Here is a 19245-nt window from a genome sequence, read left to right on the forward strand (position 1 = left end):
AGTTGATAGATTTAAATTTAAAAAATTTCAATAAATGATGCACTTACTTCCCTTCAATAACAGCAAAGGTTTCTGCTGTGTTTATGAATTTTTGGACAGCATCTCTGGCAAGCACTGCTTTGCTTCTGACAGCTGGCCTGGATAAAAATGCTCCATTCCATGCAACTACTCCAAATACGAAATTCCAGCTAAAGGTCAGGGTATGCTATCAGCTACACTAGCCACATATTATCATCAAAAGCAATCGCAGTAGCAGATGGACAGTAGAATTGTTCAGTCTCACTGGCCTTGGTGGTGAGATGGAACTATCCCTGATAAATTTTTTTGTCTTTAGTGGAAAGAGACATGGACTAACAATGGGCAGAAATGCAGCCGCAAGGAATCAAATCAAACAGATAAATAAACCAGTTCATAAATCAGAAGTAGAATCCATGTGAAACATCACATTCATTCTTCATGAACAGAAAATGATGTGAAGGGACAAATTATATCAGCCCAAATTTTAGTAACAGTAGGTGCAAGCCATCTTAGAACAGGAGCCAAGATAAAGAAATATCACATCTAGCATGATCAGTCTTTCCAGATCTGCAAATTCATATGTCATCAAGGTATGGGTTTTTTTTTTTAATTTTGCTCTGTGTTGAGGTGTTCCTCAAAGTCATTATTCATTAAGTTTCTGGAAGTATTTCTCAGGTGAACCAGAAGAAAATTAAATTGCATACCAGAAGATGATTACAATCTCTATAGAGTGAAGAACTGTTGAGACAGAGAGCTAGCTTTTGCAGTTTATGTGTAGAGAGATTAAGATGATTTAGGAACCAGTAACAGTTTAGTTGTTGTAATACAATTAGCCTAGTAAGAAATAATTTACTCTGCCAAGAAATTATTCTTCTTCTGAAAGTTCACAAGTTCTGTCAAAGCATTTCATCCATATTTTGTGAAGATAAACATGATACACTGATCTCATGGTTTTTTTCACACTGAACTGTAAACAAGTTTTTAAAATTATCTTTTACCTGACAAAATAAATTTTGAAATATACAAAAAAAAAATCCATTTAAAAGGCAGAAATAAAGATTGAAAGAGGTGTGGAGATATGAATAAAGAAGTCAGGCTCACTTGTGGTGAAGGAATTAAATAGTGGCAGTTCTATTAAAATCAGACAAAGAGTGCATTGTACTCCTACAGCACTTTTTACAGAAATCCCTTTATATTTGGGAATTGAAATAATCATAAAATCAGAAGACATTCCCTTGTATATACACAATAATGTATTCAACAATTAGTCCAGAGACTAATAGGCTCTCTTCTGATATCCAAACTTGCAAGTTGGTGTGATAAATTCCAGAAATTGTTTACTTTCCTCTACAAGGCAGTATTTCTTCTGTTCTTATTATTTAAACAATTTCAACAAGTGTCTTCTAAAGATTGGGTCATAGAGGGTTATATATCTTGGGAGAAAATGACCTTTAAAGAATGATAGTGAACTGTACCACCTATTAAAGACATCTACTGAGGCTTAAAGGTCAAAAAAGCCATGCCTTCTAATAAATAATATACAAGATTTGCTAGAATAATGGTCCTTCATAACTATTTGACTGAACACCCTTTTTTCAAGGGCCTAATAGCAGAGCCAGGAGAGAAAATCTAGCAGTTTTATATGCAGAAAGTCTATGGAACTTAATCCATTTAATTTCCTTTATAAACTTTTGAGGCTATTACAGTTAACATAAAGTTTGATTTTATTGATTTCTTGTATATAAAAAAAGAAATCAGCTCCTTAATCATAGTCACTGCTTTTCTAAACTTCTTCTGGATAATTTAAAAGAAGACAAAAAAAACCTGACAGGGATAATTTTCTGAGCAATATATCAAGAAAATCTTAATGTGAGAAGACATTTATCTCTGCTTTTTTTCTCCTTCATGAAACTCAGGTATTTACAGAAGTCACCTCTATAACCTATCTGACCAAAACAATCAGAAGAAAAGTTAGCCAAGTGGAGTGAAAAACAACAGTCTAGAGAAATAGGGCCTGTATGGCAAGAGGTGTACAATGTGTCAACCTACAAACTATGTGAACTCAAACAGAGTAAGATGTTAAATTCAGAAGATAAAAGGACACTGCAAGGTTTTTCATAATACATGTAATATCAGCATTTTTCTATGACCTGAAAAGGAAGCTTTTCTTTATTTTCATGCAACTTCAGTAGGAAAATGTAGGAAATGTACTGACATAAATCCATTACTGACATGGTCTTTATAAAAGCTCTTGGGATTTCCCCAAAACATGAAGTTTAACCAACCATTGTAAATGTCCCTGATTCAAAGCAGGGCATATGTACTCTCTGTATAATGTATACATGTAGTTTGAGTCTTTTATCCCCATAGGAGGCCTTTAATCCCCCAGGTACAATATACTCCCAATGCTCTATGATTATCAAACTGGGTTGCTTCTTTCTCTAATTTCTTTTTGATGAAAGAAGAGTCATGGCAGATCTAAAACTAGACTTAAATCTCTCATCTCTTTCACACTAGAAAGCATGAACAAGTAGACTCCTGGAAACTCTTTCTTATTTGATACTAAAGAGTTGACATCTAATACTCAAATTTGATGTCTAGAAGGAGCTAGAAGGCCTCTTTCACTTCTATTTCTTGGGATGATAAAGTAAACTGAACAAATCTGTGAGCACCTGTAAGCCAAAGAATAAAAAGTATGATTTTTCCTGGACTGCATAACAGAAAGTGGACCATCGTGATCTGCCTGCCTGCACTGCTAATAGAAAAACAGATCCTCAATACTGTGTAACCTTCAGAACAATGAGGTACTAGTTAAAAAGTACAAGTGGAAGTCAAAAGAAAGTAAGAGAACATACTTAGGCTCATACAAACATGAAATTCATTCAGGACTGATCTATAGACTTAATGCAAATATTATAGAACTTTGATACTGAAAATTTTGCAAATCAATTAGAAAAAAGATAACATTAGCAATTGCATTGTACAGAATACCTATAGTTTTCAACCACACATGAGAAAATATGCATACTTAAGTGTATCATAATAGATCTTAAAAATTTAGACCCAGGAAACATGTATATTCACTTGCAACATGCAGCTATTAAAATCTTTCAAGAAAGGACATAATAAGGATTTCTTTCTGTTTCTTGTGTGCCTCTGAATTCTCCATACTGTTAGTTGGTTTGGTAACTTGGCTGATAATGTTAAAGGCTGAGTGAATATTCACTGTATATCTGACCGGATCAGTAGGACTTAATTGCTCTTTGTAAGTTACAGCAGTGACCACCCTTCCCAGAGAAGGAAATGGGGTTGTTTTCATTAAATCTATCATTAAAAACACCCCTTAAAAAACTTGACTCTGTTTCTTTGGGTTTTTCTTTGTAGAATCTTCTCATACTGAAGCAAGGATTGATTGGTAAGCAAACAATATTTCTCAGAAGAAAATACTACATCATAGGAAATCTTTTTGTCTTAAACAATTAGGTGGATTAGTGTTGTAAGTACAAGAAATTTTAAGTATTCTATGTTTAAGAGAAGGATAGATGGACTCCAGTGAGGAAAAGTTTAGAAAAGAGATTAGGGAAGAGCTAGAAACATAATTTCTTCCCATTAAATATATCATTAGCAGAGGTTTAAACTATACCTTCTGAAATTTTATTTGTAATGATAAGCAAACTAAAAAAATTATAGCATCTAAGATGCTAATACAGATAACTGAGCTGCACATGAAGCAGTGAGACTTCTGGTAAACCATGACCAGCTTCCATAATCAGATAGCTCTTAATAGTGCCTCGCTTCTGGTGATCTTTTTAATTTTTACCTTGTATTACACTGGGAAAAAATTCTTCAAAAATACTTTCAACTAAATATGTAGATCTTATTCTGCAGCTAACAGTTGGTAAGGTATAAGGCAAAATGATGGACATGATGACAGACCATTCTGTGAAATTCTGAAAAATAGTTTGGAATAAATTTTGATTCAAGTGCCACTATCCCAAAATGAAAACTACAGTTGCTGTTTTCACTAAAGGGCTGCTAATATACAGTCACACATAGCATAGTCACGGTTGTTAGAAAGGCAAGGGATAAGGATAATTGCTAACATTCAAATGGCATAAGCCGAAGTGCTCAAGAGTTAAATCAAAGGACTTCTCTTCTTATCATCCAGATTCAGGTTCCAGTTAAGACAAAAAACCCCACTGGTTATTGTTTTTGCAACATCTTGTTTATATAAAAATTATGATAATTTTTTTTAATATTTATCTGAGGAAAAGAGGAGTTTAATGGAGGCTATGTGCTCTGCTTTATCCGAACTCTGATCACACAAAGTACTATCAGCAATTAAACTTTCCTCTGTGCTACAGCTGCACACAGTTTAGGATATGCACAATGGTAGGATGAAAGGCAACAGACACAAGTTGCAACACAGGAAATTCCAACTAGATAAAAGGAAGAAAAAAAAATCACCTTGAAGATATTCAAACACTGGAGCAGGGGCCCACAGAGGTGAGGAAATATCTCCACCTTTGGAGATATTCAGACCTCAACCGGTCAAGGCCCTGAGGAACCAGATCTAGTTGGACGCGTTACCAGCAGGAGGCTGAACTAGATGACCTCTAGAGGATTTTTCCAATTTAATTACTGTATGAGTCTATGAAAATAAAATGAAATTCAGTAATTTAGCCATCATTAAAGTTAATGAAACCTGGTTTGCTACAGATTATGCCTTATGATTGATGGCATGCTTAATTTTAAGCTTCTTTTTCCAAAATCATATGTGGGAACAGGACAAAAGAGAAGACAGCAGAGTAATACTGTAAGCTCTATTTCTTTAGGAAAACAGATTAAAAAGAGTGGAAATAAAATGAGACAGGGATAGAAAGAATATGAAAAGGAGTGATGATCCTACAGCAAAGCAGAAGAATGACAGAGGAATTAATAAGGGAGACAACAAAATGTAAGATGACAACATGTGAGGGAAGCTAGGTAGTAAAGATGATGAATGTGCTGGGAGAGTACATGAAGTTAAAATGCGCAATCAATCACAACAGTAAAAATACAGATTATGTTATACCATAAATAGATCTGAAATAATTCTAAGAAACTCGCTGTCCCTGAGTTTTGTTGACACAGACAGACATACAGGTAGAATGGAGAGATCGTGTAGTTGAAGTGTTACTTTTCTGGAGTATTAAGTGTACCTGTATTATTCCTGACACATTAACTGAACCTGTTCTCTAGAGAAGCCTCCACATAAATCCTCTACCATTATATTTCTTATAACATTCTTTTTCTAACCATACAGTTAGAAAGTTTTTCCTAATAACTAACCTCAACATTTTTTCTTGCAGATTAATCCAGCTCTACCTTCATCTACCCACTATTAGGCATGGATAACAACCAATCACTGTTTTCTAACATTTTTTTATTGTTTGAAAGATTGTCATCATGGCTGGAATTATTTGCCATTAGTTTAGGTCCCTACATGTGAGCTACACGTCAAAGCTTCCATAACAGTCAATGGATAGTTAGCCAAAAGAGTCACAGGAATCTAGAGCGCTAGTCAACTAACGACATGTAGGTACTTAAACTAGTTTAAGTGGAGTCAGTCCTGACCATATTGATTCCCTCTCCACTGACTGTCATGGGAGCTTGATATGTTACTCACATGTAAGTTCCTAGAGCTAAGAAGCTGAATCCCATCCTGTGTGTCCCTCTTACTTCTTCATTCTCAAGCTTTTTTGGGGGAGGAAGTGATTACCTCAACCCCTCATTTATTTTCTGTAATAAGGAAACTTGGGGGCGGAGGGACACTGCTAAGGACCTGAAGTGAGTTTGGTGGGAAGTAATCCCCCTATACAGACATGCACACCAGCCACAGAAAATTTTATTCTCTACCTGCCCCGATTTACTTCTGTTTTGCTGGGACTTTTTAGTGATTGTTGGGGAATTTTTTCATTTGCTTGTTTTTAAAGCTAGTATTTCAGCAGACTGTGTGAGCCCTCTCTACACCTTAATAGCCTTTTATTTGTGGTTTTGGCTTGCCAAGAAACCTTCAGCCTTCTCTTATTGCCCTAACATACAAAGAGCCTCGCAACTCGCATTGTCTAAATCCTGGTCTAAATTAAGAGCATGGGATCCCTCTGTAGCTGGTGGAAACAACAAGCACTTTAAGGGCAAAAATCCACACACAAACAGCATGTAAACTGGTTTTTTTTATATTGAATTCATAAACGTTCCTTTTTCAGCAATACACCACCATTGCATGGGCAACTTATTTAACCTATCTTGTGCATGACATCATTGGCATTTTTATTCTGCAAAGCCATGGAAAAGGTCACATGCATCACAGACATACTGACTTTTCTCCCCCTTATTCCACTGAAAATGCTAAAAAGTATTAACAAAAGATCTTCAAATACAAAAAAGGGCTAATACGTCCACCTTTATATGTCAAAAAATACTGATGGAAGCTAGGATCTTGAAAGATGTTAAGCACTTCTGTTTCCACTGAGAATCAGAAATGTTGTGAGTGTTCAGCACACATCAGGATCTCAGTATATATCCTACCAAATACAAAGGAAGTTTTGCCTGCATATGAATCACAGGTGTGAGCAAAGATAACTTTAAAGTAATTTTTAGCTTTGCACAATCTGTTTTGAACGGTATGTCTCAACATGTCTGTCGTGGTTTAACCCCAGCCGGCAACTAAGCACCACGCAACTGCTCACTCCCTCCCCCCACCCAGTGGGACGGGGGAGAGAATGGGAAAAAAAAACCCTCATGGGTTGAGATAAAGACAGTTTAATAGGACAGAAAGGAAGGAAAAATAATGATAATGATAATGATGATAATAATAATATGACAATAACAATACTAAAAGAATTAGAATATACAAAACAAGTGATGCACAATGCAATTGCTCACCACTCGCCGATGGATGCCCAGTTAGTTCCTGAGCAGCTATCTGCCCCTCCTGGCCAACTCCCCCCAGTTTATATACTGGCCATGATGTCATATGGTATGGAATATCCCTTTGGCCAGTTTGGGTCAGCTGTCCTGGCTGTGTCCCCTCCCAGCTTCTTGTGCCCCTCCAGCCTTCTTGCTGGCTGGGCATGAGAAGCTGAAAAATCCTTGACTTAGTATAAACGCTACTTAGCAACAACTAAAAACGTCAGTGTGTTATCAACATTATTTTCCTACTAAATCCGAAACACAGCACTATACCAGCTACTAGGAAGAAAATTAACTTTATCCCAGCTGAAACCAGGACAATGTCATAAAATTCTTGTTTTCTATCAGAACTGAAATTCCACATTTGGAAGCTGGACCACTGAGAACTGGTTTTAGCCTGAGATCAAATTATTTTGGTTTTGGAGGGGTTTTTGCTTGTTTTGTTTTTTGGAAGGTTTTTTTGGGGGGAGAACAACTTCTGCCTCATAGTTACTACTAGTGTATTCTTATCCCCAGTGCATCAGGTGAAAAGACTTCTAGAGGAGAATAGAAGAATGTTTTTTCCCTATTTATTTTTCCATCGGGAAGTTGAGGGAGAACAGTCTGTTCAGCTCTCACTTTCAGTCTTCCTTGCAAGTGATCAAATGTTCTCAAGCCTTTTTACTTCTGGAATACAATGCAAAACACCAAATTTTCCCTAACCTGTTTTCAAATTACACAGTGGGCCGGTAAGGTTATTTCTTATCAAAGCACAAAAAGACTAATTGGGTGCATTTACAGTAGGATAATGAAGGCTGTGTAATGTCATCCTGCTAATTCCATTTTGTGCTTTAACAAAATAAAAACCAGTAACAACAAAGATACAAAATATTGTATTTTGTAACTGAATATCTATCTTTTAACATTCTGCCTAATTTTCTTATACTTAAATGAACTCAATATAAAAATATTTTTTGAAAATATTTGATGTAAATGTTATTCTGTAGCTCCTTTTTGCATTACTGTGAATGTACTTTATGTCTGAAATGCCTACTTGTGAGGCTTTTTGTATTACAATATTGCAACATACTTGTTAATGAAGCAATTGGCATTGTTAAAATGTTGTCCTGTTAAAAAATAAAAGCCATGAAAGCATTGACCTGTTTTCCTATGGGTCCTTATTTTAGTACACATAATTTGATATCTCACTTATTGTAATTTAGAAATAATATTTTAAGTGGATAATAGAACATAGAACAGCCCAGGTTGGAACGGACCTCGAAAAAATCATCTGGTTCCATCTATTATCTAGCACCCTGTCCACTCAAGTCTTTAAAACCTCAGTGATGGGGACTCCACTAAGTCCCTGGGAGATTGATGGTTTTCACTGTAAAAAATTTCTTTCTTATATCAAGATGAAACCTCTCCCAGTGCAGCTTTGCCCGTTGCCCTCTCAATGTGGCTCCTTGTGAAGAGAGAGCCAGAGAGCCTTCCTCTTTGTAGCTGCCTTTTAGGTACTGGAAAACTGTGATGAGATCCCCCCGAGCCTTCTCCTCTTGAGGGTGAAAAGACCTAACTCCTTCAGTCTTTCCTCATAGAGGAGGTTCTCCAGCCTTTGATTATCTTTGTGGCCCTGCTTTGGACCCTCTTCAGTCTGTCTGTGTCTTTTTTGAATTGTGCGGATCAGGACTGGACACAGTACTCCAGGTGTGGCCTGACAAGTGCTGACCAGACTGGGATGATCACAACTCTACCTCTGCTAGTAATGCCCCTGTGGATGCAGCCCAGGATCTGATTTGCCTTCCTTGCTGCAGCGGTGTACTGCTGACTCATGTTTAGTTTGTTGCCCACCAGGACCTCCAGGTCCCTTTCAGCAAGGCTGCTCCCCCGCCATACAGATCCTAGCCTGTACTGGGCCCTTTGGTTATGTCATCCCAGGTGCAGGACCTTGCACTTGTCTTTGTTAAACTTCATACAGTTCTTGCTAGCCCACTCTTCTAGCCTGTCCAGGTCTCTCTGTAAGATGGCTCACCCTTCTGACATGTTCACTTCACCACCCAGTTTGGTGTCAGCACCAAACTTGGTGAAGGTATTTTCAATGCCATTGTCCAGACCATTGATGAAGATGTTAAACAGTGTGGGGCCCAATATCTATCCCTGGGGGACTCCACTTGTGACAGGCTGCCAGCCTGAGTAAAAAACATTGATCACCAACCTCTGAGTGAGGCCTGTTAGTCAATTTCCCATCCATCTCTCAGACTACCCATCCAATCTGTATTGTGCCAGTTTGTCAAGGAGGCGGCTATGGGGAACACTGTTGAACTCTTTGCTGAAGTTCAGGTCTCCTCATGTCGACAGAAGTTGTTATTTTGTTGTAGAAGGTGATCAGGTTAATCATGCATGATTTGCCTTTGGTAAATCTGTGTTGGCTTTTCCCAATCACCTGCTTCATTTGGCTTGTAATAGTTTCCAAGAGGACTCATTCCATTATTTTCCCAGGGACTGAAGTAAGACTAATGGGCCTGTAGTTTCCTGGTTACTCTTTTGGGCCCTTCTTGTAGATGAGTGTCACGTTTGCTCTCTTCCAGTCATCAGGGACATCTCCTAATCTCCATGACTTTTCAAAGATTATAGACAGTGGCCTTGCAACAATGTCAGCCACTTCTCTTAACACCCTGGGGTGGATTCTGTCCGGGCCCACAGATTTTATGTGGGTTGAGCCCTTGCAAGAGGCCTCAAGTCAGCCCTTCCTCCACCACTGGTGTGTCAACGTACGTGTTGTCGTAGCTATTTGATCCTATGATCTGGGGTCCAGCTATGCCAGTAAAGACAGAGGCAAAGAAGGTAATGAGAACCTCTGCCTTATCAGCATTATTAGTGACTAGTTTCCCTGCCGCATTTAGTAATGGGCCTATGTCTTCCCTGTGCTTCTGCTTACGGCTCACATATCTGAAGAACCCTTTCTTGTTCTTGACATCTTTGGCCAATTCCAGTTCCAACTGAGCCTTAGCCTTCCTGACTGCATCTCTGCCCTAGCAAGGTTCTTGTCATCCTCAATGGGTATTTGGGCACCTTTCTATAGCTGCTATGCTTCTTTTTTCTTTTAAGCACACCCAAAAGCTCATTGTTAAGCCAGGGTCGTCTCTTGTTCTGCCTTCTTCCTTTCCCTTTGTAGGCGATGGACTGTTCTTGTGCTTCCAGGAGGTTGAGCTTAAATAACTCCCAGCAAGTGCTCCATGGATGCTTCCCATGGAATCCCTCGCAGCTAGGCTCTGAGCAGATTGAAGTCGGCTCTCTTAAAATCCAGGGTCTTTGTCTTACTACTGATCTTTAGCGTGCTCAACAGGATTTTAAACTCCACAATGTTATGATCGCTGTATCCAAGGCTATCATTAGTACTTATGTTGTCAAGTAAGACTTCTCAGTTTTGTGAGAATGTACATTGTGTAAATGTAGCAATGCGCTGTTCTGAGTCGGCATGTCCAGCATCTGTAGCAAGAAGCAGTCTTCAATGCATTCCAAGAACCTGATGGATGACTTGTGCACCACTGTGTCGTTTTCCCAACAAATGTCTGGGTAATTGAAGCCACCCATGAGGACCAGGTTTTGTTGGCTGTTGCGAATGAGAGGTTTAGATCACTTAAAGAATCACCATCAAAGGTATTAGCAAAAAAGTTATTTTAATGTGAACTTGTAAAAGTGCGACTTAACAAAGTTCAGTAGCAAGGTTCACTCTATTACTTACTACATGGAAGAACCATACAAAGGAAAATTGAGTTAGAATCGATTTTAAATGATTCACACAGAGACTGGAGATGTAAAAAGGTATGGGAGACCCTCTTGTTGAGTCATGAGGTTCAGAGTGGATGCCCTTGCTTTCTAAACTCCTTCTCAGAGAGGAGTCTAGGTGTGGCTGGATCCAGACTTAGTCCCAGACTTGGTCCATGGTTGATGTCTAATAGAATTGATATAAAGGGTAAGGAAAACCTCCTGTTGAGTTAACTATGCCAATTTGTTGGGGAATGAGTGATTATGGATCCTACACAACTTTGAGGTAGCAGCAATTTAAGATTTATTAACACTATTACAGTAAATCACAAGATTAGGTTATATGATTTTTAACAATACTTAATCATCAGCCAATTATCAGAGTGATTTAATAAAATTTGCTATAATCAACACTACAAAGTTTCCTAAATTGAATTGCACACACACAAACACACACACACAGATACAGAGGTTAACCTATGATCAAGATTTTTTCTCTCTGCCAATTGTAGTAAATTATCGGTACCAAATGATCTTTGAAACGTCGCGAAATCTAATTGTAGTGAATTACTCACTATTCTCCTTCGTCAGCATTTGTCAGCAGACAATCTTTGACCCCTTCTTCTTCGTCGGCATCTATCAGCAGACAGTCTTGGAAATCCTTGCAAAATCTACCCTGAGAGGCGTCCCAGCTTGGGAAGATACTGGGTCACAGCCTGCTGTGATCCCGGAGAGCTCAAAGGGTCTCACTTAGGATCACTATTTATAGGATCACGAGATGATTGACTTTGGTCAGTATATTTCCATTCTGGCCACAATTCTTGCCAGGTAATTCTGGCACCTTCCAGGGCAGGCTATGATCCAGGCAGCAGGAGTTTCAGGTACAGTTAGGGAGTGCCTCATCGTCCTAACTCACTGCACTGTAACCAGGATAAGAAAGCACCAGATTGTCCCAACTTACTGCACTTGCAGCCAAAACAAGAACACAATGTTGGCTGGTCCTGACATTGCAACATGGCCCAGGGGGTCTGCACCACCACATTGGCCCAAGACTTCCTTGAGCAGACAAAGTAAGGTCTCGTCGGCCTCGGCATCCTGATTGGGAGGTTATCTAATATAAGATCCCCCTTGGTGACAATCCCTCTAATCTTGATCCAAAGGCATTCTATAGAACTTTCATGGTCTCCATAGCTCACCACCATACACTCAAGTTTCTCTTTTACCTCCTCTTCTTCCCTCCCTATTTTTCCAAAAGAGCTTGCAGCCATCCGTTGTGGTCTTCATCATGTGAGTTTTCCCACCAAGTTTCTGTGATTCCTATGACCTCATAACTTTCTGACTGAGCATGGAGCTCCAGTTCCTCCTGTTTGTTACCCAGACTATGTGCAGTGGTATACATGCACTTGAGACGGCTGGTCTTAGGGCTTTTGCATTTGGAGAGGGTTGAGGAGCATTCCTCACTATCCTGGTAGGTGCACACATCCAACCTGTTGCTTATGAGTATACAAGTGTCACAGCGTTAAACACAATCCCCCAAGTTGATTAGTTTAAAGCATGATTCACTTAATCAGCCAATCTGCTAGCAAAGATTCATCTGCCTTTTCTAGGTAGGTGGACCTCATCTCTCCCCAATAGGCTGTATTCATCAAAGAATGTCTTGTGATCATAGAAACCAAAGCCCTGGTGTGGAAGCCAGGTATTGATCTGCATGATGCGTAGACCTCTGCCTGCACCCCTGCCTCTGACTGGTGGAACAGAGAAGATCAGCTGGGCACCTGTCCCCTTCACTTTTGCCCCCAGGGCTCTGAAGTTCTGATTAATCTTGCCCAGGTTTTGCTTTACCATGCCATTGGTGCCCACATGGAAAAGAAGTAGTGGAGAGTAGTCTGTGCTTTTAACCAGTTATGGCAGTCTCCCTGTGACATTCCATATCTTGGCTCCTGGCAAGCAGCAAACTTCCCTTCACTGTATAGCGGGCTGGCAGATGGGTGCCTCTGTTTCTCTTGGCAGTCACCCACTACTAGCACTCGCTGCTTCCTTTTGTGGCTTTTAGTGTGTGCTGCTGGTGCTGTTTCTCCCTGTGAATCTTGCTTATTGGCTTTATCCACTGCCAAGGCTTCATATCTGTTGCTGGTTGGTACATACAAGGAAGGAAAGTGAAGTGATAGTCTGTTCCCATGGGTTATCAAAGACCACAGTGCCTCATTCTCCAAGGTACTGGCTGTTGAAACTCTTTGTCCAGTAGTCCTTAGAGGTCAGTGCCACGAGGCAGTAGTATTTCTTCTTGCAAAGTCTCAAATAATACTCGATCTATTTCTTGTTCACCCTCCCTAATACAGCGTAGCCTGTTAATTTCCTTCTGCAGCTCCTCCACCCACTGCCTGAGTGACTCCACCAGAGCACAGCTTGCACTTCCACCCTCCTCCACCCAGGAGGGGAGGTGCAGCCTTTGCAGCCCTTCACCTGGTCTCATGATTTAGGCCCAGCCGGCAACAAAGCACCACGCAACCACTCGCTCACTCCTCCCCCTCAGTAGGGTGGGGAGGAGAAAATACAACGTGAGTTGAGACAAGGACAGGGAGGGACCACTCACCAGTTATGGTCACAGGCAAAACAGACTTGATTTGAGGAAAAAGAAGTCAATTTAATTTGTTACCAGTCAAGTAGGATAATGAGAAATAGAACCATATCTTAAAAACATGCCTTCCCCCTACCTCTCCCTTCTTTCCGGGCTCAGCTTTGCTCCCCATTCCTCTACCTCCTCCTCCGCAGCAGTGCAGGGGGACGGGAATTGGGGTTGCAGTCAGTTCATCACACATTGTTTCTGCTGCTCCTTCGTCCTTGGGGAGAGGACTCCTCACACTCTTCCCCTGCTCCAGTGTGGGATCCCTCCCATGGGGGTCAGCCCTCCATGAGCTTCTCCAACACAAGTCCTTTCCATAGGCTGCGGTCCTCCACAAACTGCTCCAGCATGGGCTTTCCCATAGAGTCACGGCCTTCTTTGGGCCCAGCCACTTGCTCCAGCATGGGGTCCTCCACGGGCTGCTGGGGAATGTCTGCTCCACCATTAACCTCCACAGGCTGCAGGGGGACAGCCTGCCATCTCACCACGGGCTGCAGGGGAATCTCTGCTCCAGTGCATCTCCTCCCTCTCCTTCTTCCTTGACCTTGATGTCTGCTTGGTTGTTTCTCTCACACCCCACTCCTCCCTCCGCTGCAGGCTTTTCAGCAGTCTTTTTCCCCTTCTTAAATATGTTATCACAGAGGTGCTACCACCATCACTGATAGCCAGAGGCGGGTCTGACTTGGAGCTGGGGAAGCTTCTAGCAGCTTCTCACAGGAGCAACCCCTGTAGCCCCTCCCCCGCTACCAAAACCCCACCACATGAAACCAATACACCTGGACAGCAGCTTCCCTGATAGGAAGCTCTGTCTGGGTGACTGCCTCCACTCATCCCAGGCTAGCCTGACTAGGTAGTTGATTCCTGTCTGCTGCGGAGCGTAGTCCTTGCCTGGTCTCGACCTCCATGCTTCTGACAACTTCAAAGCACTGCCTAATAAGCCCTTCTAATTCCCTGGAGACCTCAAGCTGCTGAGTAGGCTTGCACAGCCACCAGCTAGCTGGGGTGACCATCAGGGCTGCAGCCTAAGCCTATGGGTAAGCAGAGCAGACAGCAGCCCAATAACCAGCAGAGTGTATTGCCCTTCCTGTGTGCCTTTCTACAGGAACCACTGCACTCTAATCTAATGTTTCGCTTAATCCATTTTAATCTGCATTCTAAAATACAGTTTAAGAAAACGTGTGGTAATTATTTCTATTTTGCAGACTTCATTCATCCAGTGATGCTAAAATAAAGTCCCATGCAAAAATTACAGTATTTGCAGAATGTTGGTTCCATTCTGATTTAAATGCAAAGCTATAATTTAATAGTAGGAACCTTTTGCATCATGCCTCATAAGCACATTTTAAGAGCTTTCAAAGCCACTACAGAAATTCTAATTGGGTTATGATGATGTTGTTTTCAAATAAGGAACTAATATTAATTTTAACATAGGCAAGATCTTTTAAAAGCAGTGAATCTTCAGATTGTTTAACATTAAAATGCACAAAATATACAAAAATTATTTCATGTGATGTAAAACAAAAGCTATCATATGGCATGATGCATCTGTATAGAGTTATTCACATAGGTACCCTCAGTAATTAAAATGAGAAACAATATAATAGACGTATGATTTCACACTGAGCAGGAGTTTGAGACAAAATACTTCAGATCTCTGTTACCTCTAAATAAGAAAAGCTTCTCAACTTCTGGTGACCTTAGAAGCTGCTCACCAGGAGACAGGTAGCTGTCATCAGCTGCTCCTCACATCATTTCTCATTAGTGGGTAGGCAGTAATTCCCCGAGATCTCGCAGGAGCAGAAACAGCTCCCTTGTGTTTGCTAAGTGTGAGCTTCCACTGAATATACTGTTCAAAGAAGGAAGTTATTGGTGAGTTAAGAATTAAATGGAAACTTAAGCCAAGAACCAACTTCCTTCAGACAAGCATCAGTATTCAGAACTTGGGAAAGGAGCCTCTGCATCTAGAAGTCCTGAACCTGCCCTCTGAGTCACAGGTTCCCAGCTGTTGCAGGACTCAGCCAGAGTTGCTGCGTCCCAAAAAGCTGAGCTCTAACCTTAGCAGGAGCTGAGAGCCAAGCTCTGTTGCCTCTTACAGAGCTGAGATATTGTATTTGCTTCTGAGTGAGGCAGTGGCCCTGAAGCCATCTTCCTCCTTGGCCTACAAAGAAAACTGCTAGAGCAGTGGGTCTCCTGGAATTTCAATGAAGCTTCTGCATATAGCCACTTTGCCCAAATAGCAGTGGTCTGGAGATGCATAAGACTAGAAATGGCAGTAGGGTGTGCAATCTGTATTGATCCTATCAGAACTGGAAACCCTTGCAAATGGTATTTCTTAGAATATTTCAAATTCTCAGTGCTTTTCTCAGATAAACCTTCATCAAGAGAGCCTCTGGTTTAGTCTGACTTCTTTAGGATATGAAGCTTATGTGATTAAGCTGGCTAGCAACCTGTCCTTGATAGATTTGAATCTATTGGCTGATTTTAACCCAATGGGACAGATACATTATTCTCCTGTAAGTTTTATGAAGCAGGAATCAAGACTAAGTGTTTCTTTATCATTTCTCACAATATTATTGATGTGTATAGTAATTAACTTTCAGAATTTTTCTCTGAAGTTTTTATCCTATTATTTCTTTTTTAATACACAATTAGTCTAAAATCAATGTGCTTCTGAACGAAAAATCATTTTTAAAAGATTATAAGATGATCTAACATGTAGTAGCCACAGTTTTGTTGCAATGATATATGTTGTGTGATAATAGCTCTGGTAGCACACTGATTGATGGAAATTATTAGTTGATATCAGTTTAATTCAGAACAGAAAACAGCCCTTCTTTCAGAAGGTATCTATAATATTTAGTTCTATTTGACACTGAGCTGCAGGTGGTAAAATAGGCAAAAGATTCACTTAGTGAAAAATGCCTACATTTTACAGAAATTACAAAATGGGAAATTGGGAAGAAAACAATAGCAAAGGCTTTGGAAGGATGAAGAAAATGACCCTTCTCTTATTACTACTTTATTTTTTAAAAGAAAAAAACCCATGCTCTCTGTTCTACATCTGTTAAAGAAGAAACAAGTTCTATACATGTGAAGGAAAAAATAATCAAGAGGTTTCTTGAAGACTTAAAGAGCAAACTACTTTCAAAATGATAGTTGCATATTGAAGTTTTATGTCATCTTCAGATAAATGCAGTGTCACCTTCAACTTATCTCTGCTTAGGTTAACAATGAGCAGCTGAGATGAAGATATTGAAGGGTAGGGTAATGCTGTTGAACAGAAAGAAAAACTCTAAATAGCTTTCAGCTCTGTGACGGCGTCCTCATTTACCACCACAACAGCATTAAATCTTTAGATCAGTGAAGCAATTCACAGCCTTGTTGGCAACTGGAATGACTAATTGCTTCTGGATTCTCAGATCTGTCAGTGTGCATACTCTGTTGGAAAGAAATTTGTGCCTTTCCCAGTCAGAATTAGCTTTAGCCACAGAAAGCCTTGCATTTGTGATCTCCATGCTCAGTTATGGTAAATATCTGTATTCAGGGTTAAAACACTGATCTCAAAAATCTAAGATTGTTTCCAATGCAGAAAAAACAGTAACACAAGTTTACTGGTGTCACTGCATGTTAGTTGTCCCCTGGTAAATATTGAATTAGATTCAAAGATAGACATCTCCAAACTTCTGCGAAGAATCATTTCTGGTCAGCTGGATGATGACACTCCCCCAATAAAGCATTTACTTTCTGTAATGTCAGTGTTTCACTGGAATTAATCCAGTGTATGGGAGACAAATTTTTCTGTTAACTTATCTCCCAAGCCTAGAATTCATTGCCATTGCTCATATAATATTAGACATTTTGTGTACATACTTGAGGATGGTCTTAAACAATGTGTTCATTCTTGATGTTACCTGGGAAGTAGGAAAAAACCTCACTCATGTCTCATGCAGATGCATATCACTCTGTGAATGCAGTGGTTTTTAGCATTTGTTTTTAATATTCATTGGTGAGTTGCTGAAACCAAACCTGGCTATATAACTTCAACACAGAACTAACAGACACACTTTTTCCTGCTTCATTCATTATCTCTCAGTACGCTTAACAGTGAAGGGAGCCACTGCAACTCCAGACCCTTCCAAAATATACTGCAAAATCCACTTTTATTCAGCGTTTTTCCTGAATATTATACAAAGTAACCATTCTTGATGGTTTATGGGTTTTGTTAATTAAAAATAAAATAGGTCATCCTACCTCATCAAATGTATATAAGGGAGATTTTTACCATTAAACACCTAGTAGAATCCTTAGGATTTACCACTTGTTCTCAAAATTAAATCACCAGTGACAAAATGCAATTTTTTTTTTCCCAAGCCCAATGTTTCAATACTCTCATTTATTCAATCTGCATTATCATTTCCTTAAAAATTCGAAGCTTTTTACTCTGGCTGAAAACAGTATTATCCTCTGTGTTTTCATTCAGTTATTATCAAATGCAGTTACAATTGTAGAACAGAGTACCTGTTGTTGTGTGAGACAGCCAATCGTAACCCTGTCTCTCATGTATCAATTTAGAGACATTAGAGACAGTTTTGTTATTAATGGTTATTGTTCTATTGGCTTGAGTAAATTTTAGATGAGCTTCATCGTGAGTTTGTCTGATGGTGAACGTCTGGTGAGGACTAGGCATAACCTAACAAACAGCTACTGCAAATTGCATTAAGCCTTTACAATTAACCAAACAACAAATAAATCAGTGGAGGAATTAGTACATTGAAGGGTCACTTCATTAAGAAAGTAAACCATGTAGTCACAGAAATGGCCATTTTTCAAGCGAAGCAAGAAAAGGCAGGCTTCAGACTAATTCTAGTTCTTCTGTCTGAGCAGTGAGATTTAAAATTCCTATGGAATAAAAAAAGACTAATACATTCTTGACAAGGAAAATTGAGGGAATGAGAACATCAACTGTAGGAATGACTGATAAAATTATTTAATTGACACTAACCTAAAGATAGATTTAGACAAAAAGTATGATGGACAAGTGATAGATTAAGCCTCTGAGTATACAAAGAGGCTCTCTTTTGCATCTGACTCTAGTGGAGATGAAGAGATCATTTTACTCTGTAATTTGACAAGAAGATGCAAGTATTGTGATGAAAAACTGGAATAAAAATTACAGGTTAAAATACATTGTTTCAAATACTTTTTACAGGAATCTGAAGAACAAACTGTAGTCAATGACAGAATTAACACATTTTTGTAATATTGCTTGAATGCAAATTTTGACATCTCTTGATATAACTTCTGTGGGTTTATTCAAATAACACAAAGAAAACATTTTGTGTCACGGAGAAGCTTCAAGTTTCAAAAATTACTTTTGGGGAGTTAACAATTGAAAGCTAGGAAATTTCAGCCAGAAGTGCATTTTTGATAAGGTAAAGGAAAACAACATGTTGCAAAAATTGTATTTCTATTTTCCAGATCTATCTAGTCTGATTTGTGAGGATCCCAGCTGAAACCAGGACACATGCAATGGCTGACAGGGCATCCTCAGCAAATGATAGAAAGCATCAAATGAAATCTGCGAAACTGAGCTTCCCATTTATGTACATTAGCATTTAAGAATTGTATAAAATAAACTTTATTCAAGCAGTTTTAGATCAGAGATCCAATCACATGGCTAGGCTATTATAATCCTACTGCTCCTGACAAAAGAGGGTAGGAAACAGAACTATAAGACACAGCTTCTGCTTCTAGCCTGGATTATGAACATTATGCTACATTGAAGTAAAAAAATTGTTTGCTTTTAAATTGGTGAATGATAGGTGCATTGCACTGTTTGATAGCTGTCTGGGCTCCACATTCAAGTTCACATACACACTGTGTAAAATTTTGCAGAGAATCTT

Source organism: Gymnogyps californianus, chromosome 5 (assembly GCF_018139145.2).
Source record: "Gymnogyps californianus isolate 813 chromosome 5, ASM1813914v2, whole genome shotgun sequence".
NCBI lineage: Eukaryota > Metazoa > Chordata > Aves > Accipitriformes > Cathartidae > Gymnogyps > Gymnogyps californianus.